Source organism: Cebidichthys violaceus, unplaced genomic scaffold (genome assembly GCF_023349555.1).
Source record: "Cebidichthys violaceus isolate CVI_PGR_0920_01 unplaced genomic scaffold, fCebVio1.0.p SCAF_16, whole genome shotgun sequence".
In the NCBI taxonomy this organism is placed as follows: Eukaryota; Metazoa; Chordata; class Actinopteri; order Perciformes; family Stichaeidae; genus Cebidichthys; species Cebidichthys violaceus.
Genome location: NW_027176329.1, coordinates 1821659 through 1849511, shown reverse-complemented (window position 1 = coordinate 1849511; position 27853 = coordinate 1821659).

Here is a 27853-nt window from a genome sequence, read left to right as displayed (position 1 = left end):
TTTAAACACATCAGGTTCTTTTTAACAGCAGTATTCTCTTTACACAGTATCAGTTATAATACATTATAATGATTCTGATCATAGATATTCAGCCGGTGTTCACTACTTCATTTTCATGTGTAATAAATACAATTTGAAATATACACCTTGAAAACTGCAAACCTATCTACGTCATGTTTTTATGTTTGTTAAATTCTCAGTAGCGATAACTAAATGATCTGCTTATTATACATATTCCAAACAAAAACAACTCGTTGGTCAGACACATATGCAACGCTGAGTACCGTGTAATATGTGAGGTATTTGTTATAAATGTACGTTGGTGCATTGAGGGCGATAAGAAGCTGTACAGGGAGGGACTTAGGACCCAGGGGAATGAAGGTGAAGCATGAGGACCTGGGAAGTTCTGCTAATAAAGAGTTGCAGTTAAGAGCAGTTTGTTCTCGCGTGCTTATACGTTTATTTAGAAACACGACACTATGTGTATTAATATTGTCACGTTTGATCCTGTAACGAGACGATGGCGCGAGTATGAACTGAGCTTCAGTCATGGCGACGCGCTTCAGCTCCGGTTCCCGGCCACACGTTGACACTGAACGCGCTGATGACGGCTGCATGGTTAAAATATGCTGGCTGCCGGCTAAAGGTGCTGCCGACGCCTCATATCCCATTCATAACGAGCACGCTGTGTTAGGATAGTGATTTAAAATGCAATTTGTGTTTGTGTTTCTGTCGAGATAAGACTCATATGCGCCCCGCCACCCCCGGAGTCAGGATTTCATACTATGATTATATATATGATGGATACTGCTGCATGCAGATTTCAACAAGATGACGAGTGACAGAAAGAGGCAGAAATAGAACAGAGGGATAAGTAACCTCTATACAGGGGTAGGGGGGGGGGGGGGGGTACAGATAATAACAAAATAGCTTGTTGATTCATTGATTGTAATTTAGCGCCGGCCTTTTTCTGCTCAACGATTTATCCTTCCTCAAGACTGTCACCGTGCTCTTTGGCAAACAGATGCTGAGATCTGTCATGCTGATGAGGCTCATTTGAATTTGAGAAACAAGAGCGGGAGAGAAGCCAAAGGGTTATCTGACATCTGCAGTGTCTCGGATCTTTTTCAACAAACACAGATCAACAGATCAGCCAGATGAAACAAATGTGAAAAAGATTCAGTCACTGCGCGCGCGCGCGTGTGTGTGTGTGTGTGTGTGTGTGTGTGTGTGTGCGTGCGTGCGTGCGTGTGCGTGTGTGTGTGTGCGCACGCACATTCATCTCAGTTTTCACTTATCTTTGCTTATGTGCAAACCCAACGCTAAGCGCGTTCTGCTGAATCCCCATTTTCCTTTAATCTTCACTCGCAGTTTATGCCGGGATGAAGCATAATGCACATCAATCTCAGAAACACACACACTCACACACACACACACACCAGTGTGTATATCAAAGATAAAATTAATGATATCAAACCGAGTTATGAATATGTAGATTATGTTCTTACCCGTTGCGATCTGGAAACAAACACACAGCGTGTTTGCGGTCACAAAAAAAACCATATTCTGACACAAACTGAGACAAAAATCAAATCACATAGTTTGGAGCGCTACTTCAACTAGAGCAGCGTTTCTGGTTGAAGTCCGGTAAAATCCATTCATGCAGGATTAAAGATGGTGGTTGCTGTAAAACATCCTGTTTTTTCGATGCAGTGCTAAAATGATTCCTGCGTTATTATAGACGTGGCAGATTTATTACGGGATGCTTTGCTTTGAACAGAAAAGGCGAGACCTTTACTTAGAAATCAGAGTATCATAGAAAAGCTTGAAGATGTTCCCGATGTGCATGGCGTGGCGATGCAGGAGCCGTTTCCACTGAAGTGTATTTATAAAGTCCCACTTACACTTTCAGTTCCGCACACGCACACGCACACACGCACACACACACACACACACACACGCATAATTTCGCCGGCCTCTCTCAAGGACACCGCTCAAAGCAGCCTCCACTGTAAAATCCCAGGGAGCTCTTACCTTAAAATGGGCTTTATAATTTACATTTGTGGGTGTTTTAAACTGAGCTGGGTCTAAAAACATTCGGTAGGGGAGCAGAGCTCATAAAATATACCAGCTTTGACACAACAAAGGATATTAAAACAGTTATTGCACTGCGTCTGGGGTGTTGTATTCTTTATTATTTAAGGCCATCCTTGAACAAATGAGTGCTTATGTGACAATAGTGCAATATGATTTGATTTGGAATGAAGATCTCACGGTGAGCGTGACAAAGAGAAGGGAGTTCAAATGCTGTGGGAGCGATAACAAATAAGACTTGTATGGCCGTGCTATTGCGACTTGGAGTGTTTGATGCGTCTGCAAACTGTGGAAATGCCGGTTGTAACGGATCATGTGTTTAACCTGAAAACTCTGCCAACAGAGTTCAAGAAATCTGACAACCAATCAAAGCAGCTGAGCAAGAACTGTAACAACCTTGGACAACTTGGAGTCCATCCAAGTTGACATTATAACAGAACTACAGGCAGAACTTTGAGCACATCAAGTTATAAAGCAGGGAATCCATGTCTGTGTGTCGATTTGTCCTTCGTCTATCTTGAGAATCGTTCACTGATCTGCTTCCGCTGAGTGTTTCTGACTGCCAGTACCAAGAGTTGGATGTATTTTTTACCCTGAACCAGAGTGTATCTCACTGGTGTCTCTGAAGCAGAACTTGGATGTGTTTTTTACCCTGAACCGGTTTCATTTTAGTAAGAATAGAAAGCATAAAAAAATAAACATTTTGGAAAAGTGCAGGGCTAAAACGCAGCAGTCTGTCAGACCGTCTTCGTGATGCTGATGTTAAATAGCATCAATGCAGGACTACGGCTACGTTTGCACAACATCTGCAATACGTGAAGAATGGCAAAACTGTATACTAACGTGGGATTTCCTCGACAGTTATACCTGTTGCTAGCCTGGTAGTCGCACTAAATACATAGAGATAAACTCTAAATCAGTATTTTTATTGTCTCTTTGTGTATTAATATTCATTTTGATGCGATAAGTGGGAGCTTTACAGCCATTTTTCCACAGGTGTGGGGACACTGTTTGACGTACACGGGTGTCACATGTGACACAAAGATTGCTCAGCTCTATTCAAGTGTCCCAGTAAGTCACATTACCAGGACCCTGAAATGAAATGGACTGGAGCCATTGTTCATTTGGGTATTTACGTCTGTGTTTCTCTTCTATGTCAAAAGGTGTTCCGTTCCTGATTTGTTCAACTCAGAATTACAGTGAGGTGGCTGATGAACAGCTCCCTCAACTTGGCAGCTTGTCCGTACAATCTGTGTATATAATGTAGATGATTCTTGGCATTCGCAGTACTTTTTATTTTTCTTCTCTTCTTGTGTTCATTGTGACCGTTACTATCCAGCAAATTCCTTGTATGTGAAAACCTAGTTGGCAATGAACCTATTTCTATATATGTGTGTGAGGACTCACAGATGCCATCTGGCAGTTTAAGGAAAGAAGAATGTAAAACTACATTAATGAATACACCGATGGATGATTGAAGGACAGGGTTTGTGCCTTGTGTGCACATGTATGGGTGCATGGGTGTCATACCCCAGGCAGATTGACAAACCGATCCAAATCGAGTGGGTGTTTTAGAAGCAGATGGTATTGGTAACTCAGACTTTGGCCTTCTGGGATTCAGTTTGGCCCATAATGGGACCAATTAGGCCGAGCCACAAAAACTTAAAATTACCATGCTGTACAGGTTCAAATCGTAGTCACGATGACTACATCCACTTCTTATATACAGTCCATGGTGATTACCTGCTCCAGACCCTCCCTCCTTGTGTATTTCGTGTGCGTGCTCCACTCTGTCTGAGCCAGTCGGTCTATACTTCTCGTGGTTAGCCTTCCAGCATTTCTGTTCCTTGTTCCAGTGTTCATCTCTAGTGTTTGACCTGTTTTGGGATGTTTGGACTTTGCCTCAGCCTTGTGATTCTCCTCATCCCGACTGATCACCTGTGCACCGAACCCTACATCCAAGTGTTTTCACTTACTACTGACCCGTCTCCTGAGTCTGCTTTTGAGTCCTTTTGCTTGTTGGTTCCCTACTGATAGTCACCCTCTGTAAGAACAAATGTAGTGACCGGGTGCCCGATTGTAAGCACACATCCAGGTCTGGTCGAGCAGAGGAGGAGGGCCCAACTTTGATTGATGCGTTCACAAACTGCAACTGATGAATCCTACTTATTGTGCCTTTAAGAAAAGATTACAAGGTAAGTGAGTAAATAGATTTTATTTCCTGCGATTGGAATCAATGTTGACCTTTTCAAAATGTAAACAAGACCACAATCTTAATGTAACCTTTCCCACATGCTTCCAGTGCTTAAACATAAGCTTGAAAAAAAGCAAAGATGATTTATTTAAGAGGATGTTATTGCTGTTTCAAATTAGTAATATAAAAACATAATTTCTTCGAGACAGGTCCATATTATTCTTCGATTGTTCTGAATACAAACACAACAAAGGCTGTTCTCATCAGATATTGAGATTATCTCAATTGTAACAAACCATAAATAATACATTGTTTGCATCTGGTTTGATGAGAAATTTACATTGAATTATCATATAGAAAACTTTGTTGGCAAACTTTTTTGCAGACAGAAGCAAGCAGCTTCCCTCTGACTAAAAGGAAGAGGGTTGTTAAAGCAGTTTTTCCTCTGACTTCTGGATTATGCAGATTTAATTTATAGACAAACTGCTGCCTCCACACTTACCCCCCTCACGTTCTGTTTACCATTCTGCTCACTAGTTCACCGCTGAAGATAGTCACAGATAGTGGGTGGCTATGGACTATAAGTATCTCTTGGATTGAGGGAGAGAAATCTACACACGTGTGCTCCTGGTGAGATCAAAATCACTGATCGGGACTTGCAAATACTAAAATAAACCGACCTCCCATAGAGGAACATATTTAGTCCAAATGCGGCTCCAAAATAAGCAGGAACGTGACATGGCCGGGGCGACAGAGGAAACGGGTCTTCAGATTTACAGGTTAGAACAAGACAGCTTGTAAAACTGACAGACAGACACTGCCTTTAACACTGTGAAGCCTTGAGAAGCAGCTGGGAAGTAATCAGGGAGATGCAGATGCAGCTGGGGTTGAGAGACATCGCGGGGCTGACTCTGGAGCTGTCGAGCGACGCAGAGAGCGTGACGTGACCACGGTGCACGTCGAAGAACAACCCCTGCTCTTTCAATCTAAGCAAAACCTGATGTCTGTCTCTGTTATTCCATTGTAGCTGTTCCAGAATAGACAAATATGAAACATGTGCATGACTCTTAGCTGAGCATAACTTCCTGGCAAGATTTCTGAATGGTTTTGGTTTTGGGGCTTCAGATGACTAGACACAATCTGAAGAGACGGGGCCCGACTTTATTTAAATGTCAGCTCTATCTATGTTTTAGTATATTCAGTTTGGGTGTTGTTGTGTTTGTGTGTGTGTGTGTGTGTGTGTGTGTGTGTGTGTGTGTGTGTGTGAGAGAGAGAGAGAGAGAGAGAGTAAGGTCACGCATTGTGTATCTAAATCTTTGAGGGAGCCGGTGTGTCTAAAGTATTTATTTTTAGATTTCCTTCCACATGTTTTGTTCTGACATGATTTATTAAGGAACAGGAACTGTCAGTCTCTCATCTCAACCTCTTTGTCTGCAGCTCGGTTTCTTTTTTTTCCTCTTCTTTTAACATTAAAAGGGCATTTCCACTGTACTATATTAATAGTTCTTTTTCTTATATTTCATTTCCCAAGTGATTTTGTATTACCAAAGAAGACATGTGTAATGCATGCGGTTGCAACGGTTTTAGATCTGAATTCATACACTCCTAAATAATGAGCTTAGTACCAATCATACTGTATTAAAAACGATCCAACAATGTGTCAGCAGGATCTCATTTGGATATGTCAAGCAAGGTGATGATTCCATTTTTGGCATGTCATTAATTGTAGCCTACTGTCCCCACTCCTCATCCTGATGCTGGCTCATTAAATCCTATAAATAATACTTACTCACACACACACACACACACACACACACACACACACACACACACACACACACACACACACACACACACACAGAGAGACATTACTAAAATCACCAGAGGGTTTTAGAAATTATTTTAGCATAATCTAAAGCGTGACCAACAGAGGACCTCCACAATGTCCCCTTATGACTTGAAGGTCCCCTGTTGGTGAATGTACGCAGACGCGGACACACACACACACACACACACACACACACACACACACACACACACACACACACACACACACACTTGATGAAAAACTGATGACATGGATGTTATGCATAATGATCAGTCCATTAATTAAAAATAAGTTGTAATCATGACAGACCATACATTTTAACAGAAGATACAAAGAGGTAAATCATTATTGATGGAGTAAGACTTGGGGTCAGATGTTTTATTGCCATGTCTGCACATGAACCGTGCTTTATGCCACTTTCAACACACAAACAAAGTATCTACATAGACAGATCAAAGCTTAGAGTATGTTGACCTCATGGAGTGCACATGAAATGATAAGGTGGAAATGAAAAATAAGCAGAGAGATGTAATCTCAATAATAGAAAACAAACATTTGTTTAGGTTTTTGGCTAATTCCACTAATGATGTGATTTGTTTAGCTTTACATGGATCAATTGTAAAATTGTCCATTTTGATATTAGCAATACAGACTAAATAATGGATGAAGCTATATGCGATGAATAAATGATAATACGGGCACTATAAATAGCCACAGCCCTGCATAATGGGTGCGCTGCTTCTATTCCTGTTGCTTTTATGGAAAAAATTTGTAGAGCAAAGAAGTATTGATGTTTGCAAACAGGTGATTTAAGGCGTGTCTAAATCGATTCCTGGCTACCTGCGGGAGGGTAAACCAGGTTTCTGCGTGTTCTCCCAGTTCCATAAGGACCGAGATTTATAAAACAACCTCATAAAAGCCCAGTGGTCTGTGGTCGGTCAATACTCTGTCTCATGAATCTACATTAACCACAGTTACACTGCAGGTCTTTATTAAACTATTACTGCGCTGAGCAAGTACTAGCTCCAGAATAACTAATACAAGGTGAGTAAATCAGTAATGAAAGCATGAAATAGTGAATACTGATCTGTATGTACAACACACCAACCGTGTAATCAAATACAAATGAAGTGATTAATGAGAAACAATTAAGAGCAAAATGGTTAACCTTCGTTCCCTGCTAACCAACAGTTACTGCGGAGTGAATTACCTCCATGGGATCAAAAACAAACCCTGAACAATGTTCCATCAGGTGTGCAGGAAGAAAGAAGGAAAGCCAAACACGATCAGGAGAAGATGTTGTGTAGCTGACCTTTTGTCCTCGTTGTAGAAGAGGCACAAAAGAGAGAAGTTCCTGCAAGGCGCGTACTTCTGAGTTCACTGTGGAATTTAATTAGTCAATTCAAACAGCGTGGTTTAGTAAGTCCCTGAACACCTCTAATTTCAATAAATGTCACAATCCATTTTCTCAGCTCCCTTTTCATCTCATGTAGAAGAATGAAGACCTTTAAGTAAAAGTCTGCTTTAGATCCTTTATTCTTGTGATCTCAGTTCAATCACTTTTGCAAATTTGAACATTTTTTTTCCTGAGGCTATGAACCCAGAAAAACAAGGCTTTACTATGTAGTGTCATTAAAACACAGAACCAAGGGGTGCTTTATTAAATGAGGATTTGCAAACTGAAGGTGTGCTCTCACTGAGATAAGGGGAAATATGACTTTAGCTGTGACGCACTTCAGCAGCGGAAGGATTTATGAGTATTATTATATCAGCATGGAGGATCATGTGAAGATGTTTTTAGCTGGCTCGTTTTTATTTGTTCTGTAGGGTGTTTGGAACTAGCAGCGTACTCACTGCTGTGCCGCTCTGAGTTTCATTTGTGTTCACGACGAGGTTGTGTGACCTTATTGTTCCTGGTATTTTAATGACTTCATGCATTCTGGATTGATCCTTTGGTAACTAATCAAGGTGAGCTACATATTAAAAAAAAAATATTAGCTTTTTTCAGGAATCATTTTTTGTTACCAATTGATGTATCCGTCATGTCTACAGCCAGGCTGTTCCCTTCACTGTTTGATCTGATACCTATGACAAGTGATGAACTGTAGTTTGTATATTACTTTGTTATTACTTAACCGTGAGCAGGAGGTCCGGGGACACTAAGGGGACAGGTCAGGGGCAATGGGTCCCTGTGAACTTACTTCTATGACGTAACTTACACACTAAACTAAATGACATATTTTACGCAACGAACATATTTATTTTAACCCAAACTACAATCTTTTCCCGGCAGGTTCTGGACTACACAGGCTTGCGCGTGCGCATTGATCGCTCGTGGTGCTGGACATTTACAGGAGAACACACAAACATCATACGAAACTTTCTATATCGATTAAAAAAATACGCTCATTTTAGAGTTGTCATATCCAGCTCCGCTCATTCCAAGAGCGTCAAACAGCGTCTCTTTGTCCCTCAGCGTCTGATCCCAACGCACCAAAGCAGCCGACTCAACAGGCTTAATGAAACAATGAAAAATAAATATATATATATTTATATATATATTCTTTTTTTCAGTGTTTCTTTCCTTTTTGTAAATGTCAACCTGAATATTTCACACAATTTTTTTTTTTCTTTCTACAAAATATTTTTACTGTTTTTCTCATGTGGGGAGAAATATAATTTTGTAACTTGTAGGCCCATTTGACTTCAGCGCAGTATAAAACAATGCTCATTAAAAATGTTGGACCGGTGCTGTCCCAGCATCACATCTTGTGAAATGTCAGTGGCGCTAATAAAGCTGCCAGCTTCTTCCTGCCAAATCCTAGTTTACACATAATTACCTATGCATGATTAGCACACGTGCCGTGTTCCCGCTGTGCGAGCTCCATCTCCTGCCAGCGGTTGGTGTGTATCATCACAATTATTTTACGTGGGATTGCAGCATGTAATCAGAAGCATGACAGCCTGAATTTATGAATTTAGCATATTGACATTCCAAGCCAGCAACAAACATAAACACACATAGTTACTTAATTATAAATGTTCTTTTGATTCTGAATCACTTATTTGCACAAAAACACACCACCTTTAATCTATGATGAATGCTGCGCTTTGAGTCGCTGGTATGTTTCTGTGCCGAGCTGAAAAGAGGTCAATGCTACTATAAAGTAGGGTCTTCACCTGTGTGTGTGTGTGTGTGTGTGTGTGTGTGTGTGTGTGTGTGTGTGTGTGTGTGTGTGTGTGATCACTCAACTCCTAACGATGCCATGAATGAAGAGGTGCTCTTTTTCTATTCCGCTGTGTCTTCATCTGTTGATTTCCCCGCTGAGTGATTAGGCAGATGAAGAGGACGCGGATCACTAGCCGCCTTCTCCGGAGACGACCGTCGGCTTAACCGCCCTATAACTGCATTCTCAATATTGATCAAGGGCGGGTGACGCACACCGTCACGCTCCGTTTGAAATAAGAGATGCCCCGATGCTGACCCTGATATCTGTCTCTGATACTGACTCAAATAGCCCGGGTGACAAAGGGTCATTCTGGTACGGGGCGGCCGTGGCTCAATGGGTAGAGAGGGTCGGCCGGCAACCGCTGCTGTGCCGAAGTGTCCCTGAGCAAGACGCTGAACCAGCAGCAGCCCACTGCTCCCAATAAGCTAGGGATGCAGAAGTTACATTTCATGTATGTGTATATGTATATGACGACTCTAATAAAACGTCGTATCAGGTATCCGTCATTTTATTAAAACATAAGTCAGTACATTTGCACATTGCACATACAAAATAATGATCCCAGTCTCCTCCACACAGTGAGGCATGCAGCTTATTAATAATCCAAAACTGATATCGGATCGGTTCTCGGTATCTGCCGGTACCCCCAAAAGCCAGGTGTTCAGTATCAGGACCGAAGAAGTGGGATTGGTGCATCTCTAGTTTGCAACACAAAACCGCACAAGTGCATCTGGGGAGAAAGATGAGACACAGATCGGGTATAAAGTGAGCGAACAACGTGGGAGGTGATAGGAGAGAGATGTTTTATATTTCAGTCTGTGTGTCAGTGGGCTTGTGAGAGTTGCACTGGATGTAATTTGCTGCAGCATTGCAGTGGTGTGGTGGGTAGCCATCTCACCTCACTCATTAGAGGGAGTAATGAATCGCTGACTATAGATCAGTGTCAAGGGGCTACTCCACTCTGTCTGCCCACTGCATCAATGTGTGTGTGTGTGTGTGTGTGTGTGTGTGTGTGTGTGTGTGTGTGTGTGTGTGTGTGTGTGTGGATGTATTTGTGTTCCATCAATACTTGTGCATGTCAGCATTTTTCTCTCAGTTTAGGAATGTTTTGTATGTGTGTGTACTTTGTTATTTGTGTGTTTTTGTATAAAAGTAATCGGGGGGGGGGGGCTATATTGGGGTATGTTCTGAATCCAACATATTTTATCAATTTGAAAGCATTTCCCTAAAGGAGAACTGCTTTTTTCTTGAACACACACAAAAACAATCTTTGTGTGAGCTTGATTCCTCCGTCGTGTCTCGTCTTCCCTTGCTGCAGTCATAGGTACCCTGGGCCCCATCATGCATCTGTCTGCCATCACCATCCTTCACACCCATTTCCACTGGAATTGGGTTGCGATCAGCTTTCTCTTTCGGTACGAACTAAATTCATGAGTGATCCAGACCCGTTGTGCGATCATGTTTCTCCACGGGAGAAAACACATAAAGCATATCCTTCACCGATAGCTGCCCGAGGGCTTCATGCACTTTGCCGTCCCACAGCAACCTGTGATGCACCCCGACAGTGAACCATCACCTACTGAAGGTGAAGGTAGATACCCAATATCCTCTGTCACTTCCTCCTGACCGCCTCTCGTGTCGGTCACGGACCATTTTGCTCTCGAAAGACGTTTTTTGGCGTCTAACTTAACTGTGGAACCTCTTGGTTTCTGTCAAAGTGCAGCTCTGCTCTAACGACGCCTTGCTATTAATATGTTCCTCTCTGGTGCTGTGATACTACTGCAGACGCTGCTGCTTATCTTTTAGTCTGCCGATTGCTGACAGCTGAGCTCGAAGCTCTGTGGAATGAAAGTCTTCTTTTTACATCTGTCTGAATAAAAATTGCCCACAAATGGCTTATGTGTAGCCTTTTGTGTATTGTTAAAAAAATGATAATGCCAGTTTCAACACCAGTACCTTAAAGTGATACTGACACCGATAGAGGACTTCATTTGATACTAATCGTGTGAATGGAAGCTGTGTGTGCCTAGCTTATCAGCGCTGCACTGCACAGCGGCTCCGGTTCTGGTTCCCCTCCCAGGTCAAACCGTTTTGCTCTGTCAGCACCGTTGACGCTGTTAGCTGCTAACCGCTGGCTCCGTCATCTCAGTGTTCAGAGCCGAGTGCAGGCAGGGAATCCCAGCTGTGTGGATTGTAGCTGCTGAGGTAGTGCGTAGGTCCTGGTTGTCATCAACCTTTGGGTTAGTGTCATTCAGTTATTCTGCGTGTGTTCAACTTGAGCATGTGCGCACAAGTGATGTGCGGCATGCTGGACATTTAATTGATTTATTAATTTATTCAAAAATTTCTGTGGAGGGCCATCATCATGTCAGCTTCCAGCAGGTCCTCTCTCTCTCTCTCTCTCTCTCTCTCTCTCTCTCTCTCTCTCTCTCTCTCACTTCAATTTGTAGATTTCACACACACACACACACACACACACACACACACACACACACACACACACACAGCTCCTGAAATGACGGAGCATGGAGCTGGAATCAAAGGCATGGATCAATTATCCACAGTTACTACGAGAACACAGCTTCAAAGGATACATATCAGATCACAATCTCTGAGGGTTATGCTTTCTCCACCTCCTCTCAGATTTCACAAACACACATACAGAGAGAGAGAGAGAGAGTACACACACACACACACACACACACACACACACGTGTGAGGTGAAAACATCTCATTTTTACATCTTCACATTTGCTATCACTAATGTCATCAGAGACGCGGTGCTTTAATTTGATCGATTAATCACACTGATGAATGTTGTCATTCATAACTGCAGATGGAGCATTAAAAGTGCATCATTAGTTTATGAATCTGACCCACTTACAGGGGAAGAGACAGACGGAAACAGAAAGAGAGAAGGTGCCGCTTTGTCGGAGCCCCCTTGAAACAAATTAATGAACTTGAGGAAGTGCGGAGGCAGTGTCACACATCAACACGGTGGAAGAAAGGGAGGCGTGCGATCCGTCGGCGATGGAAATGTGCACCTATTCAAAGCAACAAAGCAAAATGAGAGAGGAGACGTGAATGGCGGCCTGAGCAGCGAGGCATCGAACTCTGGCTCTCGCTGCGATGCTCCGGTTTCAGAAGAGGAAAAAGAAGAAGAAGAAAAAACGAGGCTAAGAAAAGTGGGCCTCCAGATGTGACTCCTTGTTCTTACGCCCCCCTTGGCATCATCTTCTGACGGCTGGAATGTGTTCAATTATATTCATAAATATAGGATAGTCTCACAGCTGACAAATATAGACTGGATTTGTATTATTTAAATGCAACCTGGGAGGAAATTACAGCGTGAATATGCAAATGGGTTAAGAAGATTAAAAAGATCAGCAAAAAAAAAAAATGAAAAAGTAGGAGTGTGTATGTGGCATGGCAGGGTTTCACAATGATGTGGAGCGCAGAGGAAGGGAAGGGGGTGAGATTTAAAGAAAAGAGAGAGCGAAATGAAAACAGATGAGAGGTAAAATAAAGTGGAGAAAAGAAGGAGAGGAGATTATGAGAGATGGGATCAGAGGAAAAGGAGACAAAGTAGGAGCGTTTGAAAAAGGAGGCGAATGGAGTTGAAACAGGACGAAAAGGAGGAGATAAAAAAAAAAGGAGCAGAGGTGTTATCTGTAAAGAGGAGTCAGAGCCTTCTGTGCAGAGAGTGATACATACAACGGAACCGCTAAGCGCTTTTCATAGGGAGCAGAGTGGGCCAGACGTAAAGACTGATGCTGATCTTTATTGTGCCCTCACTTGGACGCCTTCTGACTACAACCACAGTGCTGCCTGTGCACACACACACACACACACACACACACACACACACACACACACACTGGTTCACTCTGCTATCACTGCAAGTACAATTAATGTCATACTGTCATCGTGAAGAAAAGTCCACTAAATAAAACATAGCGTGAGCGAGGCGTCTTCCCCTCCTCTGTTGTTTTTTGATATTCATTTGAAACTATTTCTAACACGGCTAATAAGTTTCCATGGCAACCAAAAAAAATCTTTTCTACCCAATTGTGGCTCCACCAGTGTAATAAATGCGGCGGTATCGTCTGGTCCTCCTCACGAGGATGGATTGGCTGGAGCGATATCTGTTCTTTTTCTTTTCTTTTTTTAAAGCGTGACTTGGTGGATGCGGGAGAAGGATCGACTGAAGAACGGAGGACAGACGACGAGACAAAGACGGAGGGGGAGATGGAGCGGAAGATGTGTGAGGCGAAGAGAGGAGCTGTGATCTTCAAAGCTATAAACAGTTGACATCGCTATCCAGATGTTTCATTTCAAATGTGTTCGGCGGGATCTTCAATCCGCACTCTTGGGGGTTTATTCGGAACCGTATTAAAGTACAAAAAAAAAAAAATGATAAAGCCTGGCATTAAATATTAAAACTGTCTCAAGAGGAGGACTAGATCCATTTTTAAAGTGTAAGAATCAGTGTTTCACTGTGGTGCTGCAATCCCCCCAACCATGTTTTTAACACTTCTTCCACGCACGCTGTTGGTTCAGTTGACCTCTGTGGGCTGCTTGCAGTACATCTATTTAGTCGGTTAAAAAAATAACTTCCAAGCACATGGAAATAACCATAGCAAACTTAATTGCACGGCCTTCAATATGCAACTCGAAAAATGTGTTCAAATCGGACTCTTTTGAAAGCAACGATCCGTCAAACAGAAACCCCTTCTTCAAAAGGAAGCCTTGTAATTCTGTCGATACATTACAGGCTGAACTCCAGAGAGGCTTCTCCTCCTTCACTGCTCACAACGAACCAGTGTGATGCTTCTTTTAACGTGGTCTCAGAAGACTAACTTACCCGTACTGTCTGAGCATTAACAGAAAATACATCTATCCAGCAAATTAGAACTCTCACATGACTCTCGCAGATTCACCAGACAGAGCAGCACTACAGCTCCTGAAGGCTGTCTTAACGCTTTGATTCACAGGGTTTTTTTTAATGCAGTAAAATCTTTGGGGGGGGGGGTTGGGGGCTGAAAGTATTGTTTAGAAATACTAAAGGCTCAAACACTTAGCAGGCGGGCGCTGAGGTTTCTGGCTTTTAGAAATCAAATCTCGCGATCCGGTAATCCGTTCTGAAAGAAAATCTCCTCGCGCATCGTCTTCTTATTCCCCCTCGCCGACTAATTGTACTTTTAACCGCTCGGTGATTGAAGACGGTGCGACGAGCGATCAAGGGGGAGTCAAAACACATTTCACTAACAATGGCTACGGAACTTGCTGTCAAGCCAAAAAAAAACAGCAAATGACGAGACGTTTTTTTTTTTTTGGTGTTTTGACAAATTATCTCCTCCGCAGATATTTCTGTGGGATGTGTGCTCTAATTAGTCGGCTCACTTGTCTGCTATTGTGAAGCTGCGTCTGTGTTTTCCGTGTCATTTGCCGCTGTGTGCGTGTGTGGAGAGTTTATGATCAGTACGCTGTCACTCGGAAAAAGTGGATGGAGGCCAATTGAGGACATGTAGAGACGTGTCAACAGTAAAAACTTTGAATCTTGTGTCCCGGTGTTTATTGCTTAGTTATCACTATTCTGCCATATATAGGTAATAGAAACAATTATACATCATCACATCAAAATGCCTTTTCTCATCCTTTAAAATACTAAAATACTTTTATTCTGAACTCGGTGTGCACATGAATGCATCCATGTTGACAAACCCTCTTATTCTCCTCTATACAGAAGCAAAGTAATGACAAAAGAAAAGAAGACATTAACATTTGTAATAACAGGAATAACAGGAGTACTTTGTGAGAGTGTTTAGAGAAAGACATGATTACCTTTAAAAAGCAGAAATTATGCGGAATCATTTATTTATTCCAATGGAGTCGAGTTTGGAGCAAATTAATTGTGATAAGTTTAACTCTGGTGAAAAGTCCCGAATGGAAGAAGCTATGTTATTAGCAGTGTTGCACCATCCAGTTTGCTTTAACTGTCCGTTGACGGGAGAACAACTATACAGACAGAGACTGTCCCTTTGACCACACAACCCCTACCCCAAAATCTCTTTATTGAAGCAAAGAGTAATTCATATTAATAATGATAATATTTAACTTATAGCACCGTTCATACCAGCCAAAGTGTTTTACAATACTGGAAAATAGATAGAATGAACTCAAGATCTGGGTAAATAAGATGGAAAATAAAACACACTAATGAGCTAAAAAATAAGTTGAAATACACTACATGGAATGCATTAGATGAGAAATAAAACCCGCTGAATAATAATAAGTGTATTAAAATCAGTAACTATAGTTGCATACAGGAGGTAATGAAGGTGGTATAGGAAGTGAGAAGGTTTATAAAGATAAAGATAAAGACGGCTCACCGGTAGATGTTTGGTCAACGTGTTGTTTCACGAGGCCAGCGCACTACAGGACAAACGCTAGCAGCATGGCGTCCTGAGGGCCTGCTGAGCGCTGCACTTTTTATTTTCACACCACGTGACGTTTGACCCAGCCGTCCAATCGCGTCTGGACAAATACCACGAAAGAAGCCTACTTCTGTAACCAGGCTGTAATGGGCTGGTCATTGTTGAGTTCATCAGAGATATCAGTAAACGTAATGATTTCTATGATCACTTAGAACGGTAGTAATAATGATTGGGAGGGATCACAGTTACCACCGAACAAAGTCTCCAGAATGTAGCCTAATCAATGCAAAATATTCAGAATTTCATAAATAAACCAAGCAAATATATTTTTCGGGAAGATCATATCAAAAAGTAGCCCTCCATACTACTCTCTACCCTTCAGGGAGCTCTCATCCTCAAACAGATCGGTGAGCCCGGTCTTAGAACATGGGTAGTAACCGTCAGGAACAACCGATAAAAGACGTCCAGTCAGCAATATGTCCCATTGTGGAATCCAAACAGCGTCTAACTGCTGTTTCACTGTGACTTTAGTGACATTTCTTTTCTCTCCTGCACATAGAAACCCTCTCCTCCCTTTGACTGACAGCCCGTCCCCAAAAACAAAACATGTCACCCACTGAAAATGACTGAAGGTTTTAATTAAAGCGTAGGGACATGAAATGTTTGGGATTTCAGGAAAGTAGAAGGAAGGGGAGTTGAAAAGTTGATATGAAGATTAGTGGAAGGTCATTCAGGAAGACTTTCATGCCTCTCGTTCTCTCTCTCTCTCTTTTCCAACCTAATCAGCCTTCTCCTTCACCAAACCAACCATACTTTGCCACAGTTTCTGCGAGCCGATCACATCGTTGCTGTTAAACTTTTTAAACAGCCCCTTCATCTCTTCAGTGTCCACCCCATCGGGATATTCCTGTTCCACTATACCCCCTAAAAACTGATGACGTTGCCATGAGGTCCACTCGTCAAAGCCTCTTTCTAAACTTCCTTGTGTGTCCTCTCAATACATTCATTTCACTCTTCAATCGAGTCTCACCTGACCAAACCTCTATCGTCTGCAGACAAACAGAAGCCGAGGCGTCACACCGGTTAAATGATGGCAGTGTGGCTTAGTGGCTTAGGTTCAGCGCTGCAGAATGTCTGAGGAAAGGAAAAGTGCCTTGTGGTGTTCTGGGCTTAATCTGTTAATGAAGGGTGTAATTATGCAACATCATGAGGTAGAAAGGTAGTCCCTACTCCCTCCCACACAAGCCTCCTCGTTGAAAGAATCAGTGGAACTGATTGGGGGAGTACATTGCGGGTGAAAGCGCCCATTGAATGTTCCACCTCCTCCCTCCTCCCAAGAGGCCGCGCTCCGTTTTAAATGGTATTGCATTTACAAATCCATTAAAATATGTGCTCATTTTTATCTTTTAAATAAGTAATTGGAGATGCCAGCTCTACACAGTGGCTTCTGCAGCAGCAGCAGCAGCAGCAGCAGCTAGTTGATATAATTGCAATGTACGCGTGACTTGAGTATAATACCAATTAGCTGTGTTACCTCCTTGAAGAGCAAACTGTGTCCAAATAAACACATCTTAATTACGCCCGCAGAGAATAGGAGTTGGAGAACACACAATTAAAGTGGCTAATTAATTCAGTGTTTTATCATCACAGTTTTTCTCCTCTTTTTTTTTTTACCCTTCTTGTTTTACGCCAAGAATCGTGCAACTAAAAGATTAATAAACCGTCCCCTCCACAGGACGTCGGGTCAGCCTTTGTAGTTCACTGTCCTGGCAGCCGTGAGCCTCTGTGGGCTTAAGAAAAGGGGAGCGGCGAAACAGAAATACACAAAGTGCCACACTCTCTGAATTCCCTCTGTCCTCAGCAGACCAAACACACCACTTGGCTTCAATGCTCCAGCCGGCTTACAGGCCTCTGTACCCCGTAAATCCTCTCAAACTTTGAGTTAAATCTATACGTTTACTCTTCTCCTTCTGCCTCCGTAACACCATCAACTGAGTTCCCGGAACCCATAAAGAGCTAGCAGGGACATCTTTTATTTGACTTCAAGCTCCTCCACAGCTGTCCAGCCCTATGCTTAGAACTGATAAACAGGCTCACGCACCAAAGCAAGCTGGGGACTTGTGACGAGGTCCCCCTGTGGCCCTCAAGGAGTCAATTTAGAGTATTTTAAACATGCTAACCGTCTCTGCAATTGAGTAACAACTATTTGATTAGCTCATTATGAGGTACATGTGATTGTACAGTAACTGAAGCGAGCGTATGTGAGGTAATAGCCAGACATTCCTGAGCAGGAAGCGTCTGAGGCTACAGAAGGCTTACGTCAGATCAGATACACGAGTCGCAGTAGGCCGAGGCTCAACCAGCGCAGTGCAAATCCAGGTTCAAAGTGTCGGTCCCCAGAGTGCCAGCTGCGCTCTTGACATTAGGTTGTGAAGAGAAGCGGATCACACCGTGAGTCGATGAGTCTTCGTGGCTTTGTGAAATAGCATCGTGAAAAAGAAGCTTGCATCAGAGTGACTGTACTCACTCTCTGATGCAAGCTCTTGCATTATTTTATTTCAAGCAACAATAGAAGGAAGCGCTACAGACAAGTGAAGGCTTCCTTTTTTCATTCATTTTCATGAGACGTCTTTTGATCTCCCCGCTGTAATAATTCTGTAATACTAGATTCTGAATCTTCTATAGATAATGCTCATTAGTCGCACTAAACTCCTGCATGTCTGCAGAGACCCGGCACACATGCACTGGAGGTTAAGCACTGCATTAGTTATGTCTGTGTATCACATGTGTGAAGTGGGAGTGTGTATTTGTGTTGCAGGTAGTTTATATATGGGGCACAGGTGCAACTGACGGAGGTAATGATGCATGGGTGACGGGGAGATTGCACGGTTTTTACCGCAAACCAGACACGCCAGAGGGAGACCAGGAAGATAAGTGATATTAAAATGTATTATCATCTGAACGCTAATTACACGTGTGAAAGCCTGGACATCTTTACGTCAAAGCGAGTAAGAAAACATGGTCTTCTCCAGCACCCGGCCGAGTGGCAACCCTGATCTTATCGAGACATTACCCGGAGGGGCTGTGGGTGAGAACGCAAATACCCGGATCAGTTGAGCCAGACTTTACCCTACAAAGTCTGTGCAATGTCGTGTTGAGCCCGTGTGTGAACAGAGCCTGTCGCTGTCCGGAGGATTCACAGCGAGCGAGCGACCATTAGACTGGCACTGAACCAGAGGAACATCTGAGGGTGAAGAACAGGGTTCATTGCTTTTAGATAATAAATATATTTCGGGACTTCTGTCGGAAAGGGTGCGACGCCGAATTCAAATCGATGCCGATGACAAATTCAAGGAAAGGCAAGAGTTGTTTATGACCAAATTACTAACCACAATGTCCTGCTTCCTGCACATCATGGCACACGTCGCCTTAACCAAAGGGAGTATTTCCAGTCGGTGAGAACGACACGGATCTCCTGTCGTGTCCTACATGTGTGAAAGGGAAATTCTGGACAACGACTCTACCGAGATCTCCGTCCGTCGCGTGTCCCTTGGCTTGAATGTCAGAGCCCCTGAGAGTCAGCAGCATCGCCTTGCTTGGACTGAGAAGTACCATGTTAACGTCTGTCAGCTCCACCTAACCTGATTTACATTATTAAGATTATTAGATTCAAATCTGGGCAAAATCAGGATATGGAGAATGTTTTTTTTAAGCGTGGAAAGGTTTAGATGTCATCCAGATCACATCTTCAGATCTTTCCCCTGTTTTATAATGACTTAACTCAGCTTTGTGCCTGATAGAGAGGAATTATCTGTGTCAAACACCAGACCTAATTCTCTAATAAGCATGGCCACAAGAAACGGCAATAATCTCAGATAAGATATTTAGGATATTTAAATCTTGCTCAAATGTGTGAAGCAGCAATATGTAAGAGAGCGATTAGGGAAGGTCATGTAATACATCATGTCACCTCCCACTAACAATGATTACAGTACCTAGAGGAATTTCACAGTAGGCTAGGACTATGTTTAAGTGTTTTTTTAGAGATTTTATTACTTGATTATATAACTAATTACTTTCAGTAATTAGTGTTGTGAGCCTTATCCAACTTCTGCGTTCGCCATTAGTCGGCGTTTCCCCGTCCTTCCTCTGGGCAGCCTGGCTCTGTGCGGTTGGCCTGTGGACGCGGCATCGCGGACAACTCAGCAGCCAGGCTGCCGGGCAGCGAGAGGGAGAGCGGTGGGTGGGGGGGGGGGGGGGGGGGGGGGCTTTATTGATATGCTAATGCTGTCCTTCATTAGTCGCCTTTAATTAGAGAGTGTGCTGCAGTGGTGCTTCTGGCTAAATGCAGCCACCAACACCAGACCGCTTATCTAACAGACAAGAGACACACACCACTACCAGACAGAGAGAGAGAACTGCATCATACATGTTGTTTTTAATGGAAAGCAATGTTTTTTGGGGGGGAATTTGAGGGAAAAGAGGACAGAGGAATATTGGAAAATTGGTGAGAATGAGGAGGGAGGAGGAACAAAAGTGAATAATTTTGCGAGGGAATGACAAAACATGATTATCTCTCATCCAGTCAATAGGAAACCCAATCACGTCTTCAGCACAGTGTGATTTGTTGCAGGGCAACTTCATATTTTGCACATTAAGCAAGGCCTATGTCATTTGATTTCAGAAACCAGTGGCTCTCAACCATGTGCAATCAAAATAGAACTGAACCATTGGGAACCACGACCTCAAACACGGTTAGTAGTTTGTACTCATGCATGACCTTTACTCGCACTCCATCGAGTTATTGACTTCCTGTCTCGTCCCGTCCGCTAATGTTTGCAAATGTAAATAACTGCAAAGTAAAAGTGTAATGTGCCAGGTGCTGAAAGTTGGCCAAGAGATTTTCAAGTTTGTACATCTGCCCTCAGTTTGACTCCAACCAGACCGACGATGGTGTGGAACATCTGGGGACAGTCCAGTGCTGCGCATCAGTGAATGCGAGTCAAGACAGACCATTTCAAAATGTTGGGTACTGCAATAACTCGAATCATCTGTAGTTGTAGCCATCACACCATCCAACACTGTAGCATTCTAGGCACATGCCTTGGGCAGACTGATGTGCATATAACTACCGACGTCATTCAAATGTTTGAAATATGTTTAACATAATTTAATGTAGGCTACATTAAAAACATTCATGGGATATAAATATAACATCCACAGGCTATATGAAGACTGACTCATGTATATATTAATATATAGGCAGACGCAACAATTTACCGATGTTCCCTAAACGTCTCATATGTCGCCTACTGCTGTCCAGAGACTGCACATCGCAGCCCGTCACAACAACATGAGGCTACTGTTTCAAACTCAAAGATCACATATGCTGTTCAGAGCACTCGCTTCAGAACGCAGCACTGGCAGAACGCTTTGGTGTATTTTGAATTTGTGTGAACGAATCTGTGCCAAGATCAGCTGAGGGCGGTGCTTAGAAACAGCTGTGGCGGCGTGTGGCGAGGAGCCGTTTGTTCCACATTAATGGCCGGCATCACCTGTAGCCATTGCTACAGGCGATGTTGTCCACAGCTACAGTATTTCATAAATCCACAGGTACTTTCTTCGGTTACTGTGACTATTTGGACAACTTTGTGCTTGTGACCGTTTGTGATTGTATTGTGCTTGCATTATTATATAAAGCGAATCATTCATGCTAAACAAACAACTAGACGTGTATTGTCCCCGGTAAAAGTCATTTTGTTTATTTGTTATCAAAATGTTGGAGTAAAGGTGATATCAGAACCCAAGCGCGTTTCTCTAGAGTTCGGTGGGGGTTTCAGGCCTGGCTGGTATAACCCTTCGGGGGCCCTGGGGCAAAACTGTGCATTCCTCCCTCTCTGTGGTGCATGTTGTATGGGAGGCTACCCAATACCCTGCAAGGCTCCATAGAGTATACAGAGCAAACAAAGCATGACAAGCTTCATTATATTTTGCCTGGAGCAATGCTGGAATACCAAGCCCAGGTTTGCCGCTTGTTAAATTAGTGAACAATTATTTGATTAAACATAACTATACTGAGGTCTGGCCACAGGACAGTCGCCTATCTTTGTCTGGTTGGATTAAAGGCAATTTGTGATATTAATGTTAACATCGTAGTGTGTGTATGTGAGCATTAAAAAGGTAGAATCTTTGAGGTTTCAGTCCTGGATTTTTTCTGAAATCCAATATAAGAGCGGTTGTTGTGTCTGTTCAGTGCAGAAAAACAAACAGCATTGTTTTAATGAAGAAGTCAGGCAATAACTGACCCTTCTCCATCATGCCATGAGCAACTGCATTCTGATTTCATGCTGCACAAGTTTCCTCGGTCTAGAAGAGTGAACAGTGAACACTGAGGCTGTTAATGAGGTATATGTCCAAACACTAATGCAGGATAACAAACTGCAGTGTTTCCTGTGAATACCTTTTGTGTGTGGTGGCAATTCAAATATTTTGGGAAAATGGCAGATTCTTTGCATGGGAACCAGGCGTCAATCTCCAGTTCTGCCGAGTGAAGCCAACACGGAAGTGTCTTAAAACTTGCATTCTCTCTACTGACCAGCAGGGGGCGACTCCTCTGGTTGTATAGACGTCTATGAGAAAATGACTCTACTTCTCTCTTGATTTATTCCCTCAGTAAACATTGTAAACATGAGTTTATGGTCTCAATCTCTAGTTTCCAGTCTTCTTCTATACAGCATGATGTTCATTTAGTACATTATGCTCCATTTAGAGTCAAACACACCATAAAGGATGATTTAGGGGCAGGGCTACTGTGATTGACAGGTTGCTGCCACTACCAGAGCCGTATACGGCGTCTCTACGTCACTCCTCAGCATTCCAAATATGGTCACTTCCGTTCACCGGTTAAAAAATCTTTGAACTCGAGGCTTCATAATTGCAGTCCAAAGGGTGACGTGACGCAGACTATGTCCGCACATACAGTGTGTGTATATATATATATATATAGAGAGAGAGAGAGAGTCTGTTGCTCTGGCAGATGCAGCTGGTCTCCCTTAACTTTGGACAGATTTTCAGCGGCCTGAGACATGCAGGACGAAGACCGTCAAGAGGAACACAGTTGAGGCATTTTGAGAAAAAAAAACCAAGATGGCTGCAGCTGATGTGAAACTTCCTGTTGAAGTATGCTAACTCTTCCTCCAATGTAGTATTAGTAGACTTGTTTTATTGAAGAATAGCCGCTAACAATGCTCTGCTAGTACTGCGATGAACACAATTCAATGCATGCATGGTTTGACAGCGATGCCCACATGGTGTCCACACCTCACTGCAATCTGAACTCAACGTTAACCAAGATACCTCGGCACCTGGTCTGGTTGATCCCAATTCAGCAAGACCTGAACTCAGAGTGTGCAGACTTAACACTTGATGTGTCCTGGCATGATCCCTGACCCTACAGTAGTAAGTTTGATGTGGGACACATTAGTGGTCAGATGATCAGATGGATTGTAGTCAAACTCATCTGGAAGAAAACCAAGACAATGACTAAGAGTTACAGGAATAAACCTTCAGGCTTAACGTGCAACTGAAGAAGAACAATGTATGTTTCATAACAGTGATCTGAAGAAAGTGAAGTCTCTCAAGCTGGCCCTGAGATGTCCTACCAAGGCCACCATCCATGGGACTCGTGATTTAAAAGATTCTGTCAAGTGCTAGCGTATCAGTGAACACATGGCAGTTTATATTCTGTTATAATTTATGCATGTGTCTGTGTTTGTTGTCATCTCTCAGTGTTACTTTTCACAGACGTTCTTTCTCGTATTGTGTTTCTCTTTCCCGTTTTGTCATTCACTCCGTTGTGGACATTCTGTGAGAGCATACGGCCCGTAATTCACCGAGACAGGTTTTCCCCCCATCAGACTTCTCTTCTCGAGGCCACTCGGTATGCAGATGAGAGGCTCTTGATGGTTTCGGAGGTACTCTGTGATTTCTGATCAGGCTTCTTCTTCTCATCTCTCCCTGAAGGCTGACAGGCATGTGGGCTTCTGATGAGAGCCACCAAATGCAGAGAAGACAGACGTTTTTCTGTCATCCTCTCAGACGCCAAAACTCCAGACATCCTTTTCATCTCCAGCAACCTTGCTTTGTTATTCTCTCCGCTGATTCCCCCCCCACCACCACCACCATTTTCAATAATATATACATTTAAACATGAGATCTGCCTGATTCATTGTGAGGTCTCACAATAGGCCACATATCAGTGCGATAATCAAAACATGTCACTCTGTAGCCTTGTTGCTCCATGATTAGACTTCCATCACAAGCAAAACTATCACTCTTTATTTTCCTCCTCTCCCCTCACTCTCTCTCCGTCTTCGTCTGTCAACAGTTCTTCGTCACATTGTGTCCACTTTAGAAGTCAAACCCTTTTTCTTTTAAATAACCGTTATTGAATGAATGTTTTAACAGCTTGTCGTCTCTTGATATGCATCGCAGTGTCTCGCAGTAAAACTAACATTAGTAGGACTAGTGCAGCGCAGAACGCCTGGCCTGTGGTTGTAATGCTTGCAGCTTTCTGGAGAACCGCTCATACAAAACTCCTCACCACATACTGAATACATGGCTCAGAAAAACATCGCCAGGGGCAGACTTTACCGGCAGTGAAGGTGGGCAACCTGGGCCCGGGACCGTCAACTAAAAGGGCCACCAACAGGTATAGATATATTACGATGTTTGGATGTGAAAGGTATTGAAGTATATTACTATTCTATCTCAACATACCCTGAAATAACTTAAATAAAGGCCCCCAAAAGCGCTTCGAAAATATGCAACTTCTTATTCAGAGGAAAGCATTGCAGCACTATAATCACCAAATCCAACCTCCAAACATCAGTGACATAATCTTGTCGGGGGTCATTTTCAAACAGGTGTATTAGTAACTTGCTTTGACATTACCACCGTATATGTATTTAATTAACGGAGGTAATTTGCTGGCGGTAACGTTATTAGTGTTATAAGTTAATATCAAGTCTTGCAGCGGAGGTGTGGGTGTGTTTTACTCACGGACAAACACACCCAAGTAGCACGGCCCACAACGTCAGAGCAATACACTCAGCAGACGGACTCAGTTCCAAACTGGCATATTAGTTGCTTGCGTTGACATATCCTCCACAGTTATACAGTACAGCATGGGTTTAATACGGTGTTTTTCTGGGGGTAAAGTTATACGTTTGTGGATGCAAAGTGTGTGACGCAATAGTTTACTCCTCATAATACAAGAGAAATTAAGACTATAAATTTGTGTTTCCATGAAGTTTTGAAACCAAAATAATAAGTAATTCAAGTAATTCACTCTGGTAAACCTGATGAATACCTTACTATTACTAACATCTAATACCTTATTACCTGGAACAATTAATACCACCTCATTTGGTTCTTATGCAATGGAAAACGTTGGTCACCGCTCCAGTAAACAGGACGGACCTTAGTTTTGCAACAGGAGATATTTCTGGTCCGCTCAGCTCAGAGAACCCTTTGTCTAATATGAGCCATGAAGCTAACATTACGTCACTAACGTTACCATGAGTCAGTATGTTTAACAGGAAGACTAGCTAGCTATCCTGCCATGTCATTGTACCCCAGTCAATATTTCCATGAAATCTTTATTGGCATATCTCAATGGGATGTGAAAGCCGACCGCTCATGTGTCAGTCAGTTCAGAGGGGCACAGTGACCCTGTGGTGTGGTGAGGCACTGGTGATTACACTCATTGTTGTAAATTAGATATTAATATGTATTTTTGTTTTCATGTTGCCAGCAAATCAACTCAGAACAGTGAACAGACAGTGTAACCACAACTACTTAGTAGGTGTCCATTATCAGGAATGAATGGCTACCCTTCAGCCAATCAGATTGGAGTATTCATCCAGACCGCGGTATAATCAAAGTTTATCGATATCGAACGCGCCACGTGTTCAAATTGCACCGCATTTGACAAAACACTTAACGGGGTCCTTAGCAATACAGCAGCCAAGTGTGAAGTAGATCGGAGGAGCGGTTCTCAAGATGTGTGATGAAACACAGACTGAAGTCAGATTCACTGCTTCATAGTGAGATGTTCAACGACACGTATGACAGGAAAGAGAGAAGGAAAGAGAGCAAGAATGGAGGCCAAGAAAGAAAAAAACAAGGGAAAAAGAGAATATAAAAATTCAGAGGCCGTGCCGAGATGGTATCGGATAAAGAAGCGATCCATAAAAATTGTATGATAGTTTCTAGAAGTGATATTCATACCCAGACATATCAGATTACACAATTGATAATATATGAAGCTGCATGATCTCCCAGTCAGATATAGAGGGTCTCTCAATATCAAATCCCCAAGGGAACACAAGCAGAAGCAGGATATAAGCAATGAATGCTGCAAATGAAATACCAATAACTGCTGTTTAATGTGTAAAGATTACAGACTTTTGAGATCATTGAACCATTGTTTGCAAGAGGAGCCCGATTCCTCCTCTCTCTCATTGGTGGTTCTCTGGAAAGCACTTCTTCTGCCACAACGGTCACATTACTGAATAAGAATGTGGATGCTGTCAGCTTTATGCATCCGTTAGATCATCCATTCGTACTGCACCATCCGAATGTGTGGCGACTCCATAACTGTTCTATCTGTGAGCGACATCAACCTGATAATGATCTGATGAACAGCCGGGATGGATTGGTACTGATAGCCAGACTCCCCCACACCTTGCAATAAACTGCGACTGTTGGTAATAAACACAGATCAGGTGATGCGGCAACATGTGTGCTACCTGTGTATATGATATATGCAATAGTCTTGAACTAGCTCATTGATTTATACATCTTCTACACTAAGAAGCAGCTTCTCGCTCCACATTCACTGCACCTTGTGAAAACATGCATCCCTCCCAGGTGGCAACCTCCGGTTCTGCTGGGTAAAGCCAATGCGAAAGTGCCTTAAACTTGCATCCAATCTAGTGTCCAGCAGGGGGCGACTCCTCTGGTTGTATAGAAGTCTAGTCTAAAATGACTCTACTTCTCTCTTGATTTATTCCCTCCGTAAACATTGTAAATATGAGTTTATGGTCTCAGTCTCTAGTTTACAGTCTTCTTCAATACAGCATGATGTTCATTTAGTAACTTATGTTCCATTTAGAGTCAAACAGACCATAAAGCAGGGAATGCTTTAGGGCGGGCTTACTGTGATTGACAGGTCGCTTCAGCTAACAGCTAACATCACTCCTCAGCATTCCGAATATGGTAACTTCTGTTCAGTGGTTGCGGAAAAAAACAACATGGCGACAGCCGCAATCCAAGATGGCTTCAAAACGGCAGCTCACAAACCGATGAGTGACGTCACGATGACTATACGAACTCTTCAGAAAGCAAGCATTGATATATTGTCAACATGCAGACCGTGTTTCGTTAGCAGTAGTCACTTGAAATAAGTTTCACAGATGTTCTTCATTGCCCCCATGTCAAAAGTAATGTCTGCACTGCTGCTGTTAGTAGCGTTACGCCACGTGTCAACGTTGTTATTGGGCCTTTATATTTCATGTTTACTTTACCGGCCATGTCTGACTGACAAAATAGCTTGAAATTAATGTCATAACATATTAAAGTTTTAAGTCAAGTATTTAAATAAAGATACGTATACTGTGACATACAGAGACAGATATTTAATCTGTGTGTCACAACAATCCTTTGGAATTTGAGCTCCAGTATTTTTCTGATCATGCATCTGACAAATGGGGTCTATTATCTTGTTACATTTGTTTGTTTTCAGGAGAAGATGATTAAATACGTTTTTATTTATTTCATTTTATGGGGTGTGAATTAATAGTTAAATACACATTTAATAGAAAAATACACTTTAGAATAATTTATAAACTAGTCGTTAAATGAATCAACTACTTGTAAAAATGAATATTAGATGCAGCCCTACAGTAGAGCTCATAATAGAGCAGGGTCGTCCTTCAATCAGATTAGGATTGGTGGTTCAATCCCCGGCTCCGCTAGTCCACATCGATGTGTCCTTGAGCAAGACACT